Source organism: Xylocopa sonorina, chromosome 12, assembly GCF_050948175.1.
Source record: "Xylocopa sonorina isolate GNS202 chromosome 12, iyXylSono1_principal, whole genome shotgun sequence".
NCBI lineage: Eukaryota > Metazoa > Arthropoda > Insecta > Hymenoptera > Apidae > Xylocopa > Xylocopa sonorina.
This window is the reverse complement of record NC_135204.1, coordinates 1-15,294: the sequence shown is the minus strand read 5'-3', so window position 1 is coordinate 15,294 and position 15,294 is coordinate 1.

The following is a 15,294-nucleotide window of genomic DNA, read 5'->3' as shown; positions in this document are numbered from 1 at the left end:
TGCTACGATACGTAGACATCTGCAAACGCTATTTCCTTGCAAGGAAGTGTCGCATTTACATTCATTTGAAGTGTAGACAAGGAATACATAACACTTCGCAAATCATATTATATCTTACCATAAAACATAGAAATGAGATGCGATATCGCGTTTTAAGAAGCATCAGAAATCCATTCCTTGCAAGGAAGTGTCGCATTTACATTCGTTTGAATCGTAGACGAGGAATGCATAACAATTCGCAATGAATATTATATCCTATCATGAAACATAGATATGAGATGCAATATCTCGTTTTAAGAAGCATTTGAACTGTATTGCTTCGATACGTAGACATCTGCAAACGCTATTTCCTTGCAAGGAAGTGTCGCATTTACATTCATTTGAAGTTCAGACAAGGAATACATAACACTTCGCAAATCATATTATATCTTACCATGAAACATAGAAATGAAATGCGATATCGCGTTCTAAGAAGCATTAGAAATCTATTGCTACGATACGTAGACATCTGCAAACGCTATTTCCTAGCGAGGAAGTATCGCATTCACATTCATTTGAAGTGTAGACGAGGTATACATAACACTTCGCAAATCATGTTATATCTTACCATGAAACATAGAAATGAGATGCGAAATCGCGTTTTAAGAATTATAAGAACTCTATTGCTACGATACGTAGACATCTGCAAACGCTATTTCCTTGCAAGGAAGTGTCGCATTTACATTCATTTGAATCGTAGACGAGGAATACATAACACTTCGCAATGAATATTATATCTTATCATGAAACATAGATATGAGATGCAATATCTCGTTTTAAGAAGCATTTGAACTCTATTGCTTCGATACGTAGACATCTGCAAACGCTATTTCCCTGCAAGGAAGTGTCGCATTTACATTCATTTGAATCGTAGATGAGGAATGCATAACACTTCGCAAATCATATTACATCTTACCATGAAACGTAGAAATGAGATGCGATATCGCGTTTTAAGAAGCATTAGAACTCTATTGCTACGATACCCAGACATCTGCAGACGCTATTTCCTAACAACGAAGTGTCGCATTTACATTCATTTGAAGTGTAGACGAGGAATACATGACACTTAGCAAATCATCTTATATCTTACCATGAAACGTAGAAATGAGATGCGATATCGCGTTTTAAGAAGCATTTGAACTCTATTGCTTCGATACGTAGACATCTGCAAACGCTATTTCCTTGCAAGGAAGTGTCGCATTTACTTTCATTTGAATCGTAGACGAGGAATGCATAACACTTCGCAAATCATATTATATCTTACCTTAAAACATAGAAATGAGATGCGATATCGCGTTTTAAGAAGCATCAGAAATCCATTGCTACGATACGTAGACATCTGCAAACGCTATTTCCTTGCAAGGAAGTGTCGCATTTACATTCATTTGAAGTGTAGACGAGGAATACATAACACTTCGCAAATCATTTATACCTTACCATGAAACATAGAAATGAGATGCGATATCGCGTTTTAAGAAGAATTAGAACACTATTGCTACGATAGGTAGACATTTGCAAACGCTATTTCCTTGCAAGGAAGTGTCGCATTTACATTCATTTGAACCGTAGACGAGGAAAAGCATAACACTTCGCAATGAATATTATATCTTATCATGAAGCACAGATATGAGATGCAATATCTCGTTTCAAGAAGCATTTGAACACTATTGCTTCGATACGTAGACATCTGCAAACGCTATTTCCTTGCAAGGAAGTGTCGCATTTACATTCACTTGAAGTGTAGACGAGGAATACATAACACTTCGCAAATCATATTATATCCTACCATAAAACATAGAAATGAGATGCGATATCGCGTTTTAAGAAGCATCAGAAATCCATTGCTACGATACGTAGACATCTGCAAACGCTATTTCCTTGCAAGGAAGTGTCGCATTTACATTCATTTGAAGTGTAGACAAGGAATACATAACACTTCGCAAATCATATTATATCTTACCATAAAACATAGAAATGAGATGCGATATCGCGTTTTAAGAAGCATCAGAAATCCATTCCTTGCAAGGAAGTGTCGCATTTACATTCGTTTGAATCGTAGACGAGGAATGCATAACAATTCGCAATGAATATTATATCCTATCATGAAACATAGATATGAGATGCAATATCTCGTTTTAAGAAGCATTTGAACTCTATTGCTTCGATACGTAGACATCTGCAAACGCTATTTCCTTGCAAGGAAGTGTCGCATTTACATTCATTTGAAGTTCAGACAAGGAATACATAACACTTCGCAAATCATATTATATCTTACCTTAAAACATAGAAATGAGATGCGATATCGCGTTTTAAGAAGCATCAGAAATCCATTGCTACGATACGTAGACATCTGCAAACGCTATTTCCTTGCAAGGAAGTGTCGCATTTACATTCATTTGAAGTGTAGACGAGGAATACATAACACTTCGCAAATCATTTATACCTTACCATGAAACATAGAAATGAGATGCGATATCGCGTTTTAAGAAGAATTAGAACACTATTGCTACGATAGGTAGACATTTGCAAACGCTATTTCCTTGCAAGGAAGTGTCGCATTTACATTCATTTGAACCGTAGACGAGGAAAAGCATAACACTTCGCAATGAATATTATATCTTATCATGAAGCACAGATATGAGATGCAATATCTCGTTTCAAGAAGCATTTGAACACTATTGCTTCGATACGTAGACATCTGCAAACGCTATTTCCTTGCAAGGAAGTGTCGCATTTACATTCACTTGAAGTGTAGACGAGGAATACATAACACTTCGCAAATCATATTATATCCTACCATAAAACATAGAAATGAGATGCGATATCGCGTTTTAAGAAGCATCAGAAATCCATTGCTACGATACGTAGACATCTGCAAACGCTATTTCCTTGCAAGGAAGTGTCGCATTTACATTCATTTGAAGTGTAGACAAGGAATACATAACACTTCGCAAATCATATTATATCTTACCATAAAACATAGAAATGAGATGCGATATCGCGTTTTAAGAAGCATCAGAAATCCATTCCTTGCAAGGAAGTGTCGCATTTACATTCGTTTGAATCGTAGACGAGGAATGCATAACAATTCGCAATGAATATTATATCCTATCATGAAACATAGATATGAGATGCAATATCTCGTTTTAAGAAGCATTTGAACTCTATTGCTTCGATACGTAGACATCTGCAAACGCTATTTCCTTGCAAGGAAGTGTCGCATTTACATTCATTTGAAGTTCAGACAAGGAATACATAACACTTCGCAAATCATATTATATCTTACCATGAAGCATAGAAATGAAATGCGATATCGCGTTTTAAGAAGCATTAGAACCCTATTGCTACGATACCTAGACATCTGCAGACGCTATTTCCTAGCAAGGAAGTGTCGCATTTACATTCATTTGAAGTGTAGGCGAGGAATACATAACACTTCGCAAATCATATTATACCTTACCATGAAACATAGAAATGAGATGCGAAATCGCGTTTTAAGAATTATAAGAGCTCTATTGCTACGATACGTAGACATCTGCAATCGCTGTTTCCTTGCAAGGAAGTGTCGCATTTACTTTCATTTGAATCGTAGACGAGGAATGCATAACACTTCGCAATGAATATTATATCTTACCATGATACATAGAAATGAGATGCGATATCGCGACTTAAGAAGCTTTAGAACACTATTGCTCCGATACGTAGACATATGCAAACGCGATTTCCTTGCAGGGAAGTGTCGCATTTACATTCATTTGAATCGTAGACGAGGAATGCATAACACTTCGCAATGAATATTATATCTTATCATGAAACATAGATATGAGATGCATTATCTCGTTTTAAGAAGCATTTGAACTCTATTGCTTCGATACGTAAACATCTGCAGACGCTATTTCCTAGCAAGGAAGTGTGTCATTTACATTCATTTGAATGGTAGACGAGGAATGCATAACACTTCGCAATGAATATTATATCTTATCATGAAACATAGACATGAGATGTAATATCTCGTTTTAAGAAGCATTTCAACTTTATTGCTTCGATACGTAGACATCTGCAAACGCGATTTCCTTGCAAGGAAGTGTCGCATTCACATTCATTTGAAGTGTGGACGAGGAATACATGATACTTCGCAAATCATATTACATCTTACCATGAAACATAGAAATGAGATGCGATATCGCGTTTTAAGAAGCATTAAAAGTCCATTGCTTCGATACGTAGACATCTGCAAACGCTATTTCCTTGCAAGGAAGTGTCGCACTTACATTCATTTGATGTGTAGACGAGGAATACATAACACTTCGCAAATCATATCATATCTTACCATGAAACATAGAAATGAGATGCGATATCGCGTTTTAAGAAGCATTAGAAATCTAATGCTACGATACGTACACATCTGCAAACGCTATTTCCTTGCATGGAAGTGTCGCATTTACTTTCATTTGAATCGTAGACGAGGAATGCATAACACTTAGCAATGTATATTATATCTTATCATGAAACATAGATATGAGATGCAATATCTCGTTTTAAGAAGCATTTGAACTCTATTGCTTCGAAACGTAGACATCTGCAAACGCTATTTCCTTGCAAGGAAGTGTCGCATTTACTTTCATTTGAATCGTAGACGAGGAATGCATAACTCTTCGCAAATGAATATTATACCTTATTATGAAACATAGATATTAGATGCAATATCTCGTTTTAAGAAGCATTGGAACTCTATTGCTACGATACCTAGACATCTGCAGACGCTATTTCCTAGCGAGGAAGTGTCGCATTCACATTCATTTGAAGTGTAGACGAGAAATACATAACACTTCGCAAATCATATTATACCTTACCATGAAACATAGAAATGAGATGCGATATCGCTTTTTAAGAATCGTAAGAACTCTATTGCTACGATACGTAGACATCTGCAAACGCTATTTCCTTGCAAGGAAGTGTAGCATTTACATTCAGTTGAATCGTAGACGAGGAATGCATAACACTTCACAAATCATAATACATCTTACCATGAAACGTAGAAATGAGATGCGATATCGCATTTTAAGAAGCATTAGAAAGCTATTGCTACGATACGTAGACATCTGCAAACGCTATTTCCTAGCGAGGAAGTATCGCATTCACATTCATTTGAAGTGTAGACGAGGAATACATGACACTTCGCAAGTCATGTTATATCTTACCATGAAACATAGAAATGAGATGCGATATCGCGTTTTAGGAAGCATTAGAAGGCTATTGCTACGATACGTAGACATCTGCAAACGCTATTTCCTAGCGAGGAAGAATCGCATTCACATTCATTTGAAGTGTAGACGAGGAATGCATAACACTTCGCAAATCATGTTATATCTTACCATGAAACATAGAAATGAGATGCGATATCGCATTTTAAGAATCATATGAACTCTATTGCTACGATACGTAGACATCTGCAAACGCTATTCCCTTGCAAGGAAGTGTCGCATTTACTTTCATTTGAATCGTAGACGAGGAATGCATAGCACTTCGCAATGAATATTATATCTTATCATGAAACATAGGTATGAGATGCAGTATCTCGTTTTAGGAAGCACTTGAACTCTATTGCTTCGATACGTAGACATCTGCAATCGCTGTTTCCTTGCAAGGAAGTGTCGCATTTACTTTCATTTGAATCGTAGACGAGGAATGCATAACACTTCGCAATGAATATTATATCTTACCATGATACATAGAAATGACATGCGATATCGCCTTTTATGAAGCATTAGAACACTATTGCTACGATAGGTAGACATCTGCAAATGCTATTTCCTTGCAAGGAGGTATCGCATTTACTTTCATTTGAATCGTAGACGAGGAATGCATAACACTTCGCAATGAATATTATATCTTACCATGAATCATAGAAATGAGATGCGATATCGCGTTTTAAGAAGCATTAGAACTCTATTGCTACGACAGGTAGACATCTGCAAACGCTATTTCCTTGCAAGGAAGTGTCGTATTTACATTGATTTGAAGTGTAGACGAGGAATACATAACACTTCGCAAATCATATTATATCTTACCATGAATCATAGAAATGAGATGCGATATCGCGTTTTAAGAAGCATTAGAACTCTATTGTGTGACGTCAGGCGTACCGCCTGCCACCCATCAACCTCCTCGCACCCACCAGCATCAACCCCTGGACGCATGCAACCAGCCAAACTCGTCTGCAGAACCAGCAACTGGAAGTGTTCGCGCGCGCATACCTGCATGCGCTCACCAAGTTCCGCTGCCTCACTCGCACCGCCGAGTATACCTGTCTCGCTCGCACCAGGCACCATTGTCTCACTCGCACCGCCGAGTAAACCTGTCTCGCTCGCACCAGGCACCATTGTCTCACTCGCACCGCCGAGTATACCTGTCTCGCCCGCACCAAGGACAGGCAGCCCTATCCCCCTCGCACCGAGGATTCCGTCCTGCAGGAAGACGTAGCCGCAGCCCATCACCTGAATGGGGACTTTTCCAATTCCGGGAACAGGATCTGCTAGAACCTGTATATTACTTCTAAGCTAGTACATACATACTATATCATGACGCATATATCTTTATATAAGAATTCCTAGATCTAAGTTATACACGACACGAATGTAAGACACAAACAACACACACATAATTCTAAGTCCATATTGTATTAGCTCATAAGTCAAACGCGTAAGATGCGTCCGGCCAGCGACATGCGCCGCTAGCCCCACCACGAGCCGCGAGTCCCCACTCGCTGGACCGCGAGCTCCCCTCCACGAGACGCGAGTCCCCCACTCGCGGGACCGCGATCTCCCTACCACAAGCGTCCGCGACCGTAGCGCCTCGCGAACCGAGGAGGTCCGAGACGCGTCTCCAGAGCGACACTCTGACTCGAGATCTCCTACCGATTAGTCGAAACTTCTAGTTCTAGCCGCCTCAATGTGGGGTTCAGGCATCGCGTTTCTATTTCCATTTTAACTTAATCTTAGTCTTAGAATAATTCCAGTTCTTGTATACTTTAACTTAGAATATATTTTATTTTACTGTTACTACATCCAAGTACAAGTTCTTTTACCAAGTCTAATATTTCCATATCCATTAATTTATCAAGTGTTTATAATACTAGTTCTACTTTTAACATTACATTTAACTACGAATTCCTTCACGGGTTCTTCCATACAACTGGGGTTGCTCTTCATCACCTTGAAGGAGTATAGAAATCGGCTTTGTGACGTTGAGATAGAGCGGACCGCCGCTTATCCTTCAGATCTTAGTCGAAAGTACAGAAAAACCTGGTGAATGACTCGTGCTTCCGGTTTGCGAAGAACTCGACGTGCGGGTAGAAAGAATTTCTTACGATCACTTGTGCGTGAATATTTGGAGGACGTTCCGAGAGTCCTCGTATACCAGCGACCTGCTTTCGCACCAGCCCAGCCGCCGCTTTCCGAAGCGACCGTCGACGCTTCCGATCCAGGCACCACGACGCATCACGCCGATTCTGCCACATTCGCAGCTGAAGCTGCTATTATCACCGCTGGTTCCTCTGCATCACCGCTGAATTCCGACTGCCGTCCTCCTCTTCGCTGGCGACTGATCGAGATTTCCGTAGCAGCCAACCGACCGAGCTCCGCTACGATCCCAGCGAACGATCCTCGACGCCGTTTCTACGCACAGATCGAGAGAGAAGTCATCGAAAGGTAGGGCCTTTCCCTTATTATCGCGAGTGTTTTCGCTAGTGTCGCGTCAGCCGAAATTGTCGGACCCGGTCTTAACGCGTTTCCGCGGACCGAATTACCGAAAATAGGCTCGTGTCGTAAAGCCTCCGGAGCAACGGAAAATAGTTTCGCCGGACGTGACATAAACTTGGTGACAGCGGTGGGATTATCGCGCTTACCTTTCAGAAATTCCGCTGTAAAGGTACGTGAACAGCCATGGCAACGCGCACGCCAACGAAACGCACGCGATTACAACTCCAAAGAGACGCCGCGAACGAAACAGAACACCGCCGAACTCTTGAATTTCACGATGCGGTCGCCACAGACGCCGCCGCCGCGCCCGCAAATCCTATACCCTCGACATCCGCAAACCACGATAAGGATCAAACGATAGCTCATTTAAGCCGACAGATCGATTTATTACGCCAAGAATTAGATTCTATACGCGCCAGTCAACCTAACAACGCCGAAGCTATCTCTTTGGGTACACCGCGTACGCATACATTTGCATCGTCCGCATCAGAGGTATTAACGCCTCAAACAGATAAGCTTTCATTTCGCGAAGCAATAGAAAGCGTTCCAATATTTGACGGAAAGAATATTCCGGTATTACAATTTATCCGTGCTTGCAAACGGGCGAAGGAGTTAGTTTCACCCGAAAGCGAACCGTCCCTTACCAAGGTTATTATTAATAGACTGAGGGGTCGCGCATACCTGGCCGTCGAGGACGAGGCTTGCACTACAATTAGACAATTAGCGGATATATTGCGCGCAGTTTTCGGGTCTACTAAGTCGACAGACCATTACCGTGGCGAATTAACAAATACATTTATGCGCCCCAACGAACACATTCTTGATTTTATCGGTCGTATCAAAGATTTAAGGAACGCCGCGATCGACTGTGAACGCTATGACGCGATCGAACTTATCAATTCGCGCTCGGGAATAGATGCACTCGCTCTAAGATGTTTTTGCGATGGACTGATCCCCGAGATAAGGTTGTCTATGAATTCTCGAATTTACGAATCCCTTAATGATGCGTTTGCCCATGGGAAGGAGCTTTACCGTCGTTACGAATTGGATAAGGAAAGACTCGTTGTACCGCGTCCCCGTAACGAAATTCCAGCTTTCGAACGTCGTATAGATATTCAATGTAGTAAATGTAGCAGCAGAGACCATACCACGCGCGAATGCAGGTATAATAGCAATAGCCCTAGACCATACATTACCTACCCTCGCGAGGAACCACCGAGGGACTTACGCCATTTTCGCCAGGAAAAACCCCAGGTAACGGGACCGCAGCGCGGTCAATACGCGCCCCGTGACCGCTCCGGACTCGTGTGCAGGTACTGCAAATTTTCAGGCCATACGATAGACGAGTGCCGAAAGCGTCAATTTAACAACGCTATTAACAATAGAGCGATCGAAAATAATATCCGCCCGCAACAGGGAAACGCGAACGGCCTCCCAACCAGCCGCGAGACGGTACGCGAGGCCGCATTCAAAAGACATGTTCTCGCGTTAACGAAAGACCACGAGGAGATAGAAAACATAGAGTCGCTGTAAATATCACCGGCAAGACCAGCGTCCCGACAGTAGTAATTAACTCAAAGTCTCTAACACAATCCGTGATTATGATGATAGATACGGGAGCTGAAATTAACGTAATTAAAGAGAACGCGCTTAGGGAAAATATTCAGGTAAACCGAGCCGAACAATTAACGATCACCGGGGTTACCGAAGGCACCGTGGCCACGCTAGGAACGGTCACCTTACAAATATTTTCGCGCGACGTACCATTTAACGTTGTAAGCTCTAATTTTCCAATTAAAACCGCCGGTATTTTAGGCTCTAGTTTCTGCGCGGATGCATATATATCTTTTAAGAATAAGTACATCCTTTGGCACGGTAACCGTATACCGTTCGCAAGCCAAAAGGATATTATAGAAAATATAATACTTCCTCCGCGAACAAATTCCGGCATACGCGTCCGGGTAATTAACTCTGACGTCGAACAAGGAATTATCCCCAGAATTGAACTCGCGAAGGGAGTATACTTCGGAAACGCAATTGTTCGTGTCCGAAGAGGATACGCGGTAACGCGTATAATTAACGCTACCGATAGCGAGATAACGATCCCTGTACCTAGCGTACACATAGATCCTCTCCCTGTATCCGATTCAATACAAAAACTAAATCCATCTCTGTATCCTCTGTTTTCCAATTCCGACTTGAAAAAGGCATTTCCAGATCCAAAAGTACAAAGCACTGCATCCAATTACGCTAAATCTGCCAACGCCGAGTCTCAAAAACCCACAGATTTTTTTTTCAAATACCAATAGACACTCGAACCGTCGAGTAAATATTCAACACCATGGTATAAAAGATAAAACCATTCCTACGAACTCCAGAGCTGGGAACATAAACAAACCAACGTACGCCGATATTCTCACGCGAAATTCGAAACCAGCGATAGAACGAAACGTCTCAAGTGCTACGCAACCCGAAACCAGGTTCGATAAGATAGTCTCCGCTTTGCGTCTCGACCACCTCAACGAGGAAGAGAGAAACGACATCCACAAATTAATTTTCGACACGCAAGACTTGTTCCACTTACCCGGCGACAAATTAGGGTATACTAATGTTACGTCTCATCGCATTCCAACAGTCAATGATCAACCGGTTAACGTTAAGCAATATAGATTTCCACCGATTCATAAGCAGGAGATACAAAAACAAATAGAGCAACTTCTAAACGATGAAATCATTAAGCCTTCCAAATCGCCATACAATTCCCCGCTCTGGGTTGTTCCTAAAAAACCGGATTCCGCAGGAAACAAGAGGTGGCGCGTCGTAATTGATTACCGCGGATTAAACGAACGATCAATTGCCGATGCATACCCTCTCCCCTGCATAACGGAAATTCTGGACCAACTGGGCAGTGCAAAATACTTTAGCACTTTTGATCTGGCCAGTGGTTTCCACCAGATTCCGATGCATCCTTCTGATGCCGCGAAAACCGCGTTTTCCACTCCACACGGACATTTTGAATTCCAACGAATGCCATTCGGATTACGCAATGCCCCAGCCACGTTCCAACGGCTTATGGATAGTGTGCTGACCGGACTGCAAGGAAACGAAATGTTCGTTTATTTAGACGATATCGTCCTTTACGCTAGCTCATTACAGGAGCATAAGACAAAATTTAACAAACTCGCGGAGCGACTACGAGCCGCTAACCTCGTATTACAACCGGACAAATGCGAATTCTTGCGTCGAGAAGTCAATTACCTAGGTCACGTTATCAGTGAAAATGGCGTCAAACCAGACCCAAACAAAGTTCGCGCCGTAAAAGATTTCCCAAGACCGCAAAATCCGAAACAGGTGAAACAATTTCTAGGTCTCGCCGGCTACTACCGCCGATTCATTGCGAATTTTTCTGCACTGGCTAAACCGTTGACTAATTTGTTAAAAAAGGATGCAAAATTTATATGGCGTAATAACCACGAAGATGCGTTTGTAACACTCCGTGATATGCTCTGTGAAGCGCCAATATTACAATACCCCGACTTTACCAAACCATTTATAATAACATCAGATGCATCCGCCGACGCAATTGGCGCCGTGTTAAGTCAAGGCCCAATAGGAAGAGATCTACCAATCGCCTATACTTCTCGATTATTAAATAGCGCCGAGAGGAATTACTCAACAATTGAAAAGGAGTGTCTGGCGATTATATACGCGGTACATTTCTTCAGGCCATACATATACGGTAAGTCATTCAAGCTGGTGACCGATCACAGGCCACTAGTTTGGATGAATTCGGTAAAGGATCCATCAAGCAGATTAATTCGTTGGCGTCTTAAATTAGCTGAATATGAATACGAAATTGTTTATAAACCGGGAAAGATCAACATGAACGCTGACGCGTTGTCTCGCAATCCCGTCACAGTCCAACCAATTTCCAATCCTATAGATTCCGAAGACGATCTTTTCGATATCCGTCGACCATCCTCATCCTCAAATCTTCTTGCACCACCTCCAACGCCAGTATCCTCTTCCGAAAACATCAGTACTTCTTACCGACCGACAGAAGAAAGACAGCCTACTTTATCGACATCACCCGCGGAATTACCGACAACTGATAACGACCCGAACGTACGTCAACGCCCACTGTTTGTACCGACTAGGGACCCCATTGCAGCACGTCGCGATAACTTAGTCATTTTCATAACCAAGGGAGGCCGCCCATATGACCGAGGCGCCCTCGAACTTCAAAAATCGGACAAATTCTTTCAACATAGGGACCACATCACACTAGCGAGAGCTAAAGTGAACGAAAACGGCGGTTATTACCAAATCTCATTACCAGTAACCGAACATGAGAAAAAGGGAATAGACAACGAAATACTATTAGAAGCATTGAGATCACTATACGATGTCGTTACAGAGCTCCAAATTCAAACATTTAGTATCTCTCAGGGCGCAATAGGAACCGTAGCATTTTTACAAATTAAAAGAATCTTACTAGATCTATTTTTCGAGTCAAACGTACAAATAACCGTTTGTCAAGGTTTAGTACAAATCCCACCACCAGAGCAAAGACAGCAAATAATCCGGGAGAATCATGACACGCCAATCGGTGGACATAAAGGAATAAATAAAACTTACTCTAGAATACGCGAAAGACATTTTTGGCCTAACATGAAAACGGACATACAAACACACATAGAAAACTGCGACCAATGTCAAAAACAAAAACTAACACGAGTAAAGACACGACAACCCCTTACGCTTACAGACACTCCCGGCACCGCTTTCGAGAAAATATCTATGGATGTTATGGGTCCCTTACCTCCAACTCCAGACGGATTCAATAACATTCTCACCATACAGTGCCTCCTAACTAAATATTCCCTGGCCATTCCACTCAAACGGACCACAGCCGTAGACATCGCCGACGCCTTTATAACACAATTCATATGTCAATTCGGATGTCCCAAAGGTATCCTTACGGACCAGGGATCAAACTTTATTAATTCACTGATGAAAACGATCGCGAAAAGGTTCAAAATCCAACAATTTAAGACAACAGCATTTCACCCTCAGACCAATGGCTCTGTCGAAAGGTCACATCACGTACTCGCAGAGTACTTAAAGCAATTTATCGGGAATCGTAACAACTGGGAGAAATGGCTCCCATTCGCGATGCTCTCATATAACACGAGCACGCACGAAGGTACACGATACACTCCGTACGAGCTCGTATACGGTAAGGTCGCCAGACTCCCCTCATCAATACCGTTCCGCGATACATCAGAAAATGAATCATATGCCAATTACCTCGACGAATTAACAGACCGAATAAGAACGTCACAAGAAATCGCAAAACAAAATCTCGACGGAGCGAAAGTCCGTGCTAAATTCTATTATGATAAGAAGTTGAATGTACAGAAATTCCAAGTAGGACAATGGGTGTACTTACTTCGAGAACCACTGAAACACAAATTTCAGTCCCAGTACACAGGCCCATACAAAGTCTTGGAAGTTCTAAGCAACCATAATGTTAAGATTAATGTAAAAGGTAGACCTAAGGTAGTACATAGTAATAAGTTGAAAATCTGCAAGCGTTTGCAGAAAAACACTGTAAGCATGATCGAAAGTACGAACAATGAAAGCAGTGGTAGTGTACAGTGCACCCCAAACACAAAAACTGAAAATCATGATAAACTATATGTAAAAGATACCCCTAAAGACTCGTCAAAAGAGCAAAGTGAAACAAGTGCCCCCAGTGTAGTGCCATGCAACAGGGCAAGCACATCAGCAGCACAGCATCCGCTGCAACCGCAGCATCCACCGCACTCTCCGTATCCAGAGAAATTACGAGAACAAAGGCAGGACAAGGGCCATGGAAAGGAAGGCATCCACCCACAATTCGCCATTCGAACGAGACAACGCAACGATCCAGCTACAGTCCAGAGATTTCGGCATTGCCGAAATTCTTTCTCAATGGGGGGAGGTGTGACGTCAGGCGTACCGCCTGCCACCCATCAACCTCCTCGCACCTACCAGCATCAACCCCTGGACGCATGCAACCAGCCAAACTCGTCTGCAGAACCAGCAACTGGAAGTGTTCGCGCGCGCATACCTGCATGCGCTCACCAAGTTCCGCTGCCTCACTCGCACCGCCGAGTATACCTGTCTCGCTCGCACCAGGCACCATTGTCTCACTCGCACCGCCGAGTATACCTGTCTCGCTCGCACCAGGCACCATTGTCTCACTCGCACCGCCGAGTATACCTGTCTCGCCCGCACCAAGGACAGGCAGCCCTATTCCCCTCGCACCGAGGATTCCGTCCTGCAGGAAGACGTAGCCGCAGCCCATCACCTGAATGGGGACTTTTCCAATTCCGGGAACAGGATCTGCTAGAACCTGTATATTACTTCTAAGCTAGTACATACATACTATATCATGACGCATATATCTTTATATAAGAATTCCTAGATCTAAGTTATACACGACACGAATGTAAGACACAAACAACACACACATAATTCTAAGTCCATATTGTATTAGCTCATAAGTCAAACGCGTAAGATGCGTCCGGCCAGCGACATGCGCCGCTAGCCCCACCACGAGCCGCGAGTCCCCACTCGCTGGACCGCGAGCTCCCCTCCACGAGACGCGAGTCCCCCACTCGCGGGACCGCGATCTCCCTACCACAAGCGTCCGCGACCGTAGCGCCTCGCGAACCGAGGAGGTCCGAGACGCGTCTCCAGAGCGACACTCTGACTCGAGATCTCCTACCGATTAGTCGAAACTTCTAGTTCTAGCCGCCTCAATGTGGGGTTCAGGCATCGCGTTTCTATTTCCATTTTAACTTAATCTTAGTCTTAGAATAATTCCAGTTCTTGTATACTTTAACTTAGAATATATTTTATTTTACTGTTACTACATCCAAGTACAAGTTCTTTTACCAAGTCTAATATTTCCATATCCATTAATTTATCAAGTGTTTATAATACTAGTTCTACTTTTAACATTACATTTAACTACGAATTCCTTCACGGGTTCTTCCATACAACTGGGGTTGCTCTTCATCACCTTGAAGGAGTATAGAAATCGGCTTTGTGACGTTGAGATAGAGCGGACCGCCGCTTATCCTTCAGATCTTAGTCGAAAGTACAGAAAAACCTGGTGAATGACTCGTGCTTCCGGTTTGCGAAGAACTCGACGTGCGGGTAGAAAGAATTTCTTACGATCACTTGTGCGTGAATATTTGGAGGACGTTCCGAGAGTCCTCGTATACCAGCGACCTGCTTTCGCACCAGCCCAGCCGCCGCTTTCCGAAGCGACCGTCGACGCTTCCGATCCAGGCACCACGACGCATCACGCCGATTCTGCCACATTCGCAGCTGAAGCTGCTATTATCACCGCTGGTTCCTCTGCATCACCGCTGAATTCCGACTGCCGTCCTCCTCTTCGCTGGCGACTGATCGAGATTTCCGTAGCAGCCAACCGACCGAG